We start from the raw sequence: 11046 nt of genomic DNA on the forward strand, positions 1-11046 counted from the left end.
AGTCAAACTCGACCGAGACCTGAAAGACTCATGAGATGAACTAATCAATTCTCTTTCCAGCTCAAGACTGCATTAGTTTTGCGTATGGGGCTGTCACGTGATTAAGGAAAGAGTCAAACTCGGCCCGAGACCCGAAAGACTCATGAGATGAACTAATCAATTCTTTTTCCGGCTCAAGACTGCGTTAGTTTTGCGTATGGGGCTGTAATGTGATTAAGGAACGAGTCAAACTCGACCCGAGATCCGAAAGACTCATGAGATAAATTAATCAATTCTCTTTCCTGCTCAAGACTGCATTAGTTTTGCGTATGGGGCTGTCACGTGATTAAGGAACGAGTCAAACTCGACCCGAGACCCGAAAGACTCATGGGATGAACTAATCAATTCTCTTTCCGGCTCAAGACCGCGTTGGTTTTGCGTATGGGTCTGTCACGTGATTAAGGAATGACTTAAACCCGAAGACTTCTTGTCAGATAAGAGGTGAGATGAGCTAATCACAGACTGAAGACCCAGGTAAAGAATGAATATTTTTTTCTGTATCTTATAGCATTTTAGTTTCGTATTGTTTGTAGTGTGATCAACGTTTGCCTAAGTACTAGATGTGTTGGGGAGGTAGCACTTAATATTTTAATAACATTTTGCTCAAATGAACGAAATGACTCGAAAAAAGATTAGTTCTTTTTGCTGAACGAGACTCAAAAGTCTGAGTCGGTAATATGATCCGAACTTCCCATCACTACTCTATTGCCGGAACCGAACAATGTACAGGAATCCCTGAGCTAGACGCATCCAAAGCCGTATCTAAAGCCCTTACATTCTTACTGCTCAATTAAAGTTTGGATGCGTGTCTCTAATTCTGAAATCTTCTCTGTCAGCCTAACTATTTCCCTGCATTTATCACATGTGAATCCATCATCATCGACAGAAATAGATAAACTGTACATCTGGCAAGAGGTGCAAATAACAATAGCAGGAGAAGCCATTACTCATTGTGCTTGATAAAAATATTCTTACCACAGTTCTATGATGAACTTGTGAAAAACTGGAACAAAAGAGAGCTGTAAATTTTGCATTTCCTTTGGAAATCAGGGTCCCAACATCTGAATTAAAGCTGCGGTAGGTAACTTTTGACGCTCTAGCGGTTAATAAACAGAACTGCTTGCGTCTTGCGGAAGAACATTGTAGCCGGAGCTACTTCTCTCTGTTTATGTCTATGAAGAATCACAAAGGTACTGAGTTACTCCGCCACGGTACCCCCGAAGCAATCTAAAATAGTCAGAATATAAACACTTATTATAGATGTACCCTAGTGATTCAGGACAGGCTAAAAACGCGGTTTGGAAAATGGATTCATGGTGTACTCGCTTATTATATACATTTTTCTACCTTTTGAACACAAACAAAGTTATGGACCGCAGCTCTGATTGGTTGTTTGTTACCGGGAGCGGATGAATTTCTGCAATGGCAATAGGACCACTGGGAGGAGCCAGAGGAGCTAGATTTTTCACAAATTATCTGTCTCATATTCTACTGTCAGGACATAATGACAGGTTTAACAAATATGTAAAAAATATATTTTTACAAAAGTTACCTACTTCAGCTTTAAGAGAGGACACAATCCACGTTGCTTGAAGTCCAGTGTAAAGTTTCCACAGTCAGTGATGGTTTGGGGTGTCATGTCATCTGGTGGTGTTGGTCCACTGTGTTTTCCAAGGTCCAAGATCAACGCATCCGTATGCCAGGAAGTTTTAGAGCACTTCATGTTTCCTGCTGCTGACCAACTTTTTGGAGATGCAGATGTCATTTTCCAACAGGGCTTGGCACCTGCACACAGTGTCAAAGCTACCAGTACCTGGTTTCCATGGACAATGGTATCCCTGTTCTTAATTGGCCAGCAAACTCGCCTGACCTTAACCCCATAGAAAATCTATAGGGTATTTCTGAAGAAGAAGATGTGATATGCCAGACCCAACAATGCAGAAGAGCTGAAGGCCACTATCAGAGCAACCTGGGCTCTCATAACACCCGAGCAGTGCCACAGACTGATCGACTCCATGCCACACCGCATTGCTGCATTAATTCAGGCAAAAGAAAACCCAGTTAAGTACTGAGTGCTGTACATGCTCATACTTTTCATGTTAATACCTTTCAGTTGGCCAACAATTCTAAAAATGTTTTATTTGTATTGGTCTTAAGTAATATTCTAATTTTCTGAGATACTGAATTTGGGATTTTCCTTAGTTTTCAGTTATAATCATCAAAATTAAAATAAATATTTGAAATATATCAGTCTGTGTGTAATGAATTAATATAATATACAAGTTTCACTTTTTGAATGGAATTAGTTAAATAAATTAACTTTTTGATGATATTTTAATTATATGACCAGCATCTGTGTGTGTGTGTGTGTGTGTGTGCGCGTGTGTGTGTGTGCGCGCAAATTTTCTTTAAAAAAGTAAGTTATAATATTGACAAATACTTAAATGTAATATGTGTTTTGTTACCAGGGGTGTCCAATCCTGCTCCTTGAGGGCCACTGTCCATCCCCAGTTAGAAACACATGAACCAGCTAATCAAAGTATTTGGCATACATTTATCTTCCAGGCAGGTGTGTTGAGGTAAGTTGGAGTTAAACTATGCAGGACACCGGTCCTCCAGGACCGAGTTTGGACACCCCTGTGTTAGGCAGATTATGGTAATACATATCTCTTTTGTAGGAAACTGCACCATTTTCATCGCCTAACTACTGTATTATTAGAGGAGTAGCAACAACGTAATAGCTTCTTTGATGTTTTGGGTTTTGGAACATCCATGCAATGTTGTCATTATTGTATTGGCTATTTCACAGAACCAATTCATTGTGTATTTGAGACAGCCAGCAAGTGGTGTGTGGAACACTCAAAATGTGCTTGTTTCTTTTCAGCTCCCCAAAATACTGTGCATGTATGGAGGAACAAGACCAAGGCCAAGTTATTGAAGGCTGAATTACAGGAATGATGCTCTGAAACCCTCCAGCTTTGTTTTTACTCAGATGCAAACACTGACTGCTGAATATTGATTTTAGAGATTTCAAATGATTGAATATTAAAATATGAAACAGTAATTTTTGCTCTAATGTTTCTCAACATAATCCAGTAATGTTTGTAAGTACAGTTAAAACTGTTTGGGAAGTGTTATAATGTTTTATCGTTATTCTTTTTTTTTTTTCATATTATTATTATTATTATTATTATTATTATTGAATCATGATGTCATAATTTGCCTTGTGTGCTGAGGGTAAGTAAATTAGCAAATTTTCATTTTTGTCTTAACTAACCCTTTAAGCATTTAAAGCTGCTGAAAACATAATTCCAGCACATTTATAATAACAATATCTTTGCATTTCTTGTTCTTGGTATGAACGGACCTTAAGGACTATTCAACTTTAAACACAATCAGATATTTTAGAATGTAATGGGTGCTTTAGATCGCTTTAAATCTTTAGATTTTTAAAACATTGAGAATGTTTTGTCTTCTAATCATAGAAATACCTGACATCTAAACATTTTTTCACAGTATATTCACAGTATCTAAATCTAAGTATCCAATATAACCCGTGAAATGACTTGAGGAGTTAACAGGGAAACTTACCCGAGAAACCAAAAATAGAACCACCAGATGAACTTCCCCCTCAAACACACACACACACACACACACACAAACTTTACTAAGTAAGCCATTGCATTTGAGAAATAAATGTTAGGTAAAAAAAACCCAGGCTGGCACATGTAGATTTCTTAACTCCAGCTGAGAGCTGGTAAACAAGAGTTACTCATCATGTTACATCAAACTCATCATCCGCTACATTTGAATCCATTGAGGAAACACGACAACGACGTTAGCAAAATTATGCAAGCCATATTTACCCAGTGAGATCCTGACACGGATAACTCAATCTGTCAGAGTGGAGCGATTTTGTAAGTGAATTAATTTCCCGGGACTCTTTAGCTGATAGGAACTCTGCTGCTTAACACATTTGACTGACTCGCAAACAGTCATTTCCATTCACTGTGGTATGGCAGGAATGTGTGTGCCAGGACCGCTAGGCAACATGCGCCCCTGGGTCCTAGCACCAGTTCAGAATCTGTGGAGACGTGCGTGGACATGAATATTTTTCCTTGACTTTCCAGTCATTGTATAGAAAACCCACCTCAGAGGAATAAATAAATATAAGAATATATAAATTAGTGGAAACAAAATAAAAGTTATTTTGTTTGCGTAATGTTTGTCTACTGTATATGTATCATATGCACACATATTGGGTCTCATTCAAGAAACATTCGTAAATATACGAGTAAATATGTGAGTGATTTGCGCGTAAAGAGAACTTCCCGAAAACTCTTCTCCTGATTCACAAAAACTTCGTAAACGTCAGATGTGATAGTGAAATGTGTGTGCGTGTTAATGAATTCCAATCAGTCGTAAATGCGACGCGCGTGCACGCTCAATTACCATAAATCCCTCCCATTAAATCCGACTGACAACTATATATGAGCATCATATTATGACACCAAACGAATGATTCCAACACGTCTTTTCAAAAGCGAATGAAAATTAAAATTTCTCAGCTGCAGAATTTGAAGTTTTATTATCAGAAGTTCATTCAAAACGCCACGTTTTATTTTCAAGCGTACATAGTGGCGTATCAGGTCCTAAAAAAAGGATGCTTGGCTGCATATTACAGACGATGTTAATAGAGTTTCATCTGTTAATCGAACAGTCCCAGAAGTGAAAGGAAAAACCGTATGTAATTACTATATATAATATTTTTTTTCAAAATGCTGTGTAAATATGTACCCGATTAAGAATTAAAATGCTGCAGTATTAATGAGCCAAACGTTCAGACCAGTGTTGTGGTCGAGACCAGCTCATTCGAGTCCGAGTCCAGATCGAGTCCAGAGAGGGTCGAGTCCGAGACAAGACCGAGTTCAGAAAGGGTCGAGTCCGAGTCAAGACCGAGTTCAGAAAGGGTTGAGTCCGAGTCGAGACCGAGACCAGAGAGATTGGGTCTTTGACAAGACCTAAAGAAATCTTCAAGAGTATGTCAAATGTTTGGTGGAAACAATAAAGGGTAAAAGGGCCACATAGTATTTGGTGTAAAGGTAATTTTATTAGTATTATGAATTGTAACTTGTCAATATTAAGTGCTCATTTTCACATAACATCGTTGTACCACTATACACATCCATATAACCTTTCTAGTACAAGTAACATTACTGTACCACTATACCTGTAAATGTTCAACTGTAACAGCTTTTACATAACTTTTAACATTGAAGCTTAACTAGTGACTGCTAATATCCTTACAATGTCTTGGATTATGTGCACTTTAGATGTTGTGAAGATTACAGATGGGCATAATTACTTTTCAGAAAAATAAGTGAGGAGACCATCCTGCTACCCAACCGAGCACGATGTGGTCTCATGATCAATCCACCCCGACTAAAAACACTCTCTACTGGTGCAGAGGAAGCGGGGACTGACAACAGTTACCATTTTATCACTTTCTGTAACAGCAACGGATAATCTAATGCTTATTTCCCTGGATGGTGCATTTTAATGCAGGGTAAAATACACACTAGTCCAAGTTTTTTTTTTTAGTTACGGAGGGCATACACACAAGAGCCAACTGACTGTCCAGGCAAATTTCATGCAAAAGTGTGTATGTGCCAGGGGAAGAAAGCTGGATGAAATGCCATATAAGTTCAATGCATTCTGTCAGACATGTTTTTGGGGGGAGATGATTAGTGTTGAGACAGTCAGTCTGTGTCTGTATTCATTATATAAGTTTATAAAACGATATTTGTTTTTTTTTCTGTGACCATTTTGTCCTACTTTGTAAAAATAACACAGTTGAGAGAAATAATGTAAGCAATGTGGCTTTCTGGAAAGCGGGATCACTTCAGGCGGATGGCAGGAGGGTAACTTAAGGCCGGTGACACACTGGCTGCGTGGCTTCTCTGCTGCGTGCCAGAAAAGTGGTGGCTGCTTCGCGTTTTCTGTGTCTTTACACACAAGAAGCGTGCCTGCACGCGGCGCTTGGCGCACTGCTGCTGCTGTAGGAAACATAGAGGGAGGCCGCCGAAAAACCAGGCTCTTGTCTTCATGACAACAATATCAATTAATTTTTTTTTTTTTTTTTTTTACATACCTACTGATAGGACACCGTCAACAGTATTGACGGCACAATAGAGTATGTTTGACAGGTGCAATATTTGAAAATCGTTCATTATTAATTAAAATTCTTTTATTTATTATTTATTTAATTTTTATAAAATTAATTTATTTATTTAATTACATTTATATCTGAATTCATGCCAACCTATAGACTTTCAAATATCAAAATGTCATGAATTATGTATTTGTGTACAAAATGACATATAAACATATTTTACTTTTTTGCCTGGAAACGCTTCCAACATGCACGCGTGTCTCGTGAAAAATAGGCGTCGGTTCTATTTCTAGCATGCACGGGTTTTACGCGCGTCTCACGCAGGCAGTCTGCAAGATCTAACCTGTTAACATGGGAGCCGAATTAAAAACAGACACGCCACGCAGCTGAGACGCTTGCGCCACACATCCAGTGTGTCGCTGGCCTTGAGTATGTGTGTTGAGACTGCATTGTCTGAGAGAAATTGCGCCCCTACAGGTGCAATTCACGGACTTAAAGGGAGGAGACTCTCTTTTAGTTTCACTTTTAAATCGGTTAAAAATACAAAATATATACTTAGATTTAATTCACACTTACAAGCAAAAACCAACATATGATTATTACCGGGTGACGGCTCATTAATAATTGATTTCTGGCCAGAGATATGTGAGAAATACAAGAGATGAATCACCGCTGTATTCAGAGCCCTGATGATGAAACAGTTACTTAACATACTGGTAAATTTTGGTAATTCCATGATTTACCAATTGACAACGTAACTATGACATCGCATGCCCGTAATTTTATTGAAACCTGGTCTCATGGGAAATACGTACTTCTGCACACTTTTTTGCAGTGCCACAAATATGTACCACCTGGTACGTATTGCCACAGTTTTGAAACACAAACGTCCACTGGGGTCGCTAAAGAGAAGGACTGCATGACATTGTGATCGACAGTAAGAGCAGAGGTATGTACACTAGTATATCCCATTATCCTAAAACTGTTATTTTTGTGATAAATGTTAGTGATATGTGTTGTTTTACTGAATCATGTTTGCTTTAATGTTAAATGTAATGTTAGAATCATGTGAGTGCTTATGACGTCCGTAGGACATGCAGGCGAATGCCTGGGTGATTTAGCTGAAGTTCATAAAGTTACATCCTCAGAACCCCGACACACTATCATCATATCGCCAGTTAGGAGCGCATCCATATTTGCAAATAAATGCGAGATATTGCATTACTGTGAATGCTTAATCTGTGTCATATAGAACTACAGATCCCATGAAACTGTCGCCCGAGCGCCAACCTCCCGCTCTTTCTCGTGAGGCCAATAATTGACTACAACTGCAATTCATCAACTGGCCGCTTGAGTTGGCTGCAAAAAGTGAGTCAGTCCCATAGACTCCCCATGTTAGAATAACCAACTTTACAGCAGAAAAAAACATGTTTTTAGCCTGGTGCAAAAAATGATTTTGGCCTAAATAGCTAATTTTGCCCTTCATGACAACTGTGAAGGGGGTGAATTTTTTTATAACTCATCCGTTTAAATTATATTAAGACATTAAGTTCTGCATAATTAAGGGCGTGTCCACTTGAGTGACAGGGGGATTGCCGCTGTTGACACTGCCGTCGCGTTGGGTGGGCATCTTCAGCAAGTAGCCCCCGCCTTTCTGCCCATTTTTGATTGTCCGGGAGAGTCGCGACGGGCCTCTTTGCACACTTCAGGAGTCTACGGTTGACGTCACCGACACTACGTCCATGTATCTGGATGTTGTCCACATACACATAGAAAAGACAAGTGTAAAAGCATTTATGATGGCAATGTTATCCGATCAGTGTGTCCAGGTTCAGAGGGAGTAGAGGACTCGTATCTCAGTGTAATGTAAACGCAATACAGCCATCGTTTCTGGATTCACAGGTGGACGTCACACAAGACCCAAGACCCACCCACGGTCTTTATTCCACCTCCTCTCTCTAGGAATTGGCGCACATAGCTGTGTGGTTTTTCGATACAGGCATGTGCGAAATACATAGATTCGCAAATATACTGAAATGTTTGCTTTCGCACCCTAAAGTTCCAGAACCCTAACCTGACGTCATCATATTCAGATTCTAGTAAGAATATGAGTCTGATATTGCTCCATTAGGCTCTGATTATGGGGCTTGTTTCAACCGAAATGCCTCTGCACCCAATAGAATAGACCTACAAGCAATCTTTTTTTTTTGTTCCAAAATGCTTTCCTTGAATGGACATATTGTCATCATAAAAGAGAAAAACTCTGCGGCATTGATCACTTCTCTTGCCCAGCTTGCACCACAGATACAGTTGCTGTGTCTGCAGACGGAAACAGAAAACTATACAGATTCAGCAAAACAAAGGGATATATTATAACATTTACATTTAATAATTTAGCAGATGCTTTCATCCAAAGAAAAATATAAGCAATCAGACCAACAAGAGGGCAACAGTATACACGTGATGTAACAAGTTTCAGTTAGTCTAGCACAGTACACATAGCAATGTATTATTGTTTTAATTTTTTTATCTTCCTGTAGGACAGAGGAACAACCATTTTTTGATGGAGTTTTTCTGGCTAATGACAAAGATGTAGCAACATTTGTTGATTGTGTTCGTGAGAAGACCATTCAAGTAAGATATTTGTCAAAAGATTTGGGATTGTACACGGTGAATCAAGCTCTAGTTTATGAATATATTTGATATGACACTGTTACAGGTACATGGAAAAGGCATCTGTGGAACATCAACATGGGCTGCAGCCAGGGAGACCTCTAAAAAGATAAACACTAAATGTGATGAAGAGGGCCTAGAGGTGGCAGTTTGCAGGCACAGCATATTGCTTAGAGGGTTGAACATGTTTAGGGGCGAGATATTTGCATACCCTCTGTTTCTTCAGAAGGAACTGGCCACAAAAACAAACTGCAAGTTCTCCTGCACTGACATCATGTGTCGATATTGGCCCTATCTTCAAAAGGTGGCTCAAGCATTCCCAGAAATGCAAAACCTGACTCAGATGAAGCCATTTCTCTCAGTTATGCATGCAAAGGGGCACTCTACAAAATGTGAGGTAAATTAATATTCTTGAACAATATGGTAACTAAGCCTTTTACCATTTTGATATCCATGAACTTGATATGTTTTAGTTTGGACATTTGGTGTGCATGCTGTAGGTGCAGTGGGGTGGCAAAAATCAAACAGGGGCAGGCACAACAATTGGTGAAGAAGTTGAACAAGTGAACAGCTTTTTGTCCCGTGTGGCTTTAACTACAAAATACATGAGTAAGGCTGGTGAGTAGGCTGTAACTTTTTTACAGTTATCATGTATTGTTAAGACACCTTTTCTTTTTTCTTTTTTTTATTCAACATACTCTGTGACTAACCACTAATTGAAAAGCACATTTATGCCTTCATCATTACAGCACGAGTAGATCTGGTCACATTGCATGCCAGAGGATGGAATGAGCGCAAAAAAAAGAAACCTGCACAAGTACTTGTCTACACAGTACTTGAAGGTAAGTAAAAAATAAAGATTTCGTCAATGAAGGTTAAATTTAATTTGTCTAAAGTCCACTTATAAGTTGTACATACCAAGTATCTAATACTTTCAGTATTGCTGAAGGTTTTTGTGACTTTCCATTAATTATTCTTTTGAGACTATCCAAAAGACAAAGGAAGTCAAGGAGGACATTGAGGCTATAAAGAAGTGCACGCAAAGGTCTGATGAGGAACTGCAACAGTGGGTCACTGATGTGAGACAGTGGGCAGTTGACAGTAAGTATGTACTTTTTTCTATAGATAGAAAAATGTGTTTATTTATTTATTTTTTTACTTGTTGTGAAATACTCCTCACAGCAGTAGGAGGAGCTCGCTGAGAAACAATGCAACAACAAAAGTGAAAATCAACGAAGAAATGGCTCAAAATGCTAAGTTAATAATTGAACTTGATGTAGCTTTCTCCCTCAAATTTATAATACTTACTCACCCTTGAAAAATTAGCAAACTGAAAAAATGTTTTCAGATTCTTTGGCAGAACATTTGTAGATGTCCTTTTTTGTTTTTACATGTGTTCCTACTACATTCTTCTTATTGAATCCTCCTTTTACCATGTTTAATGTATAAGGTGTTTAATAGAAATAGTATAGTTGTTATATTTTTGATAGCACAGAAAATGCATGACACTGATCAAATACCTTCATAAATACTTTACAGCACCAGATTACTTCAGAACAGATGATCCAGTGGCGTTGCAACATCTGATTGAAGGCCTATTCTTGGGCATCCAGCAGAAAAAGAGGGATCTGTATCGAGTAACCGGTAAGTAGCCTCCATGCCTTCATGTACTTGTGGAGTTCATTTTAAAATGTGAGATCTATAGCTGTATCTAAGTAATTTAAATTTGATCGTATCTTAACACTGAACAAAGTCTTCCATCTACACTGTGCACTTAAGCCACTACACAACCTTCCTACATTGAGTGAACAGTCCTGCCTTCCTATATGTCCAATGTTACCATCACCCAACTCCCTCCATTACTTGAATATTGGCCACATTCCAGGTTATTTATTATGGTTAAATTAACCAGAGGTGTAGTAAAAATATTGTACAATTGTATTTTTAGTCGCCGATGATATGTGCGCTTTAAAACATAATTTGTAAGGAGCCTTTTGGATGTCCATTAGCACAATGACCAAACTTTATGCATATCCTCCTTAAAAGTATTTGTTTTTTCTGCAGACCGTAACAAACAGCGACACAAGATCCGAAGACGGATTAGAGAGGATAAGAAAAAGCTGTTTAATGCCATATCTCAATACAATGATCTTCCAACCACC

At 38.6% G+C, this 11046-nt stretch overlaps 1 protein-coding gene and 1 long non-coding RNA gene across 3 annotated transcripts in view; one reads left to right on the top strand and one right to left on the bottom strand.

Annotated features, from left to right (window-relative positions):
• amotl1 (angiomotin like 1) overlaps positions 1 to 4079 on the bottom strand; it is a 255112-nt gene extending 251033 nt beyond the window's left edge. The window contains exons 1-2 of one of the 2 annotated variants that reach the window (XM_052617188.1): positions 3906 to 4079; positions 1596 to 1824 (exon numbers count right to left, since the gene is read on the bottom strand). The gene's annotated coding sequence lies outside the window, so the exon portion shown is untranslated. The remainder of the gene's footprint in view (positions 1 to 1595; positions 1825 to 3905) is intronic. The other variant, XM_052617189.1, reaches the window with a different exon arrangement.
• A 5066-nt stretch (positions 4080 to 9145) lies between these two features.
• LOC128028803 (uncharacterized) lies at positions 9146 to 9726 on the top strand. Its single transcript, XR_008187259.1, has 3 exons — positions 9146 to 9281; positions 9385 to 9502; positions 9634 to 9726. It is a non-coding gene; the product is annotated as an uncharacterized LOC128028803 (long non-coding RNA).
• The last annotated feature ends 1320 nt before the right edge of the window (positions 9727 to 11046 follow it).

The sequence above is a fragment of the Carassius gibelio genome, chromosome A15, assembly GCF_023724105.1.
Source record: "Carassius gibelio isolate Cgi1373 ecotype wild population from Czech Republic chromosome A15, carGib1.2-hapl.c, whole genome shotgun sequence".
Lineage (NCBI taxonomy): Eukaryota > Metazoa > Chordata > Actinopteri > Cypriniformes > Cyprinidae > Carassius > Carassius gibelio.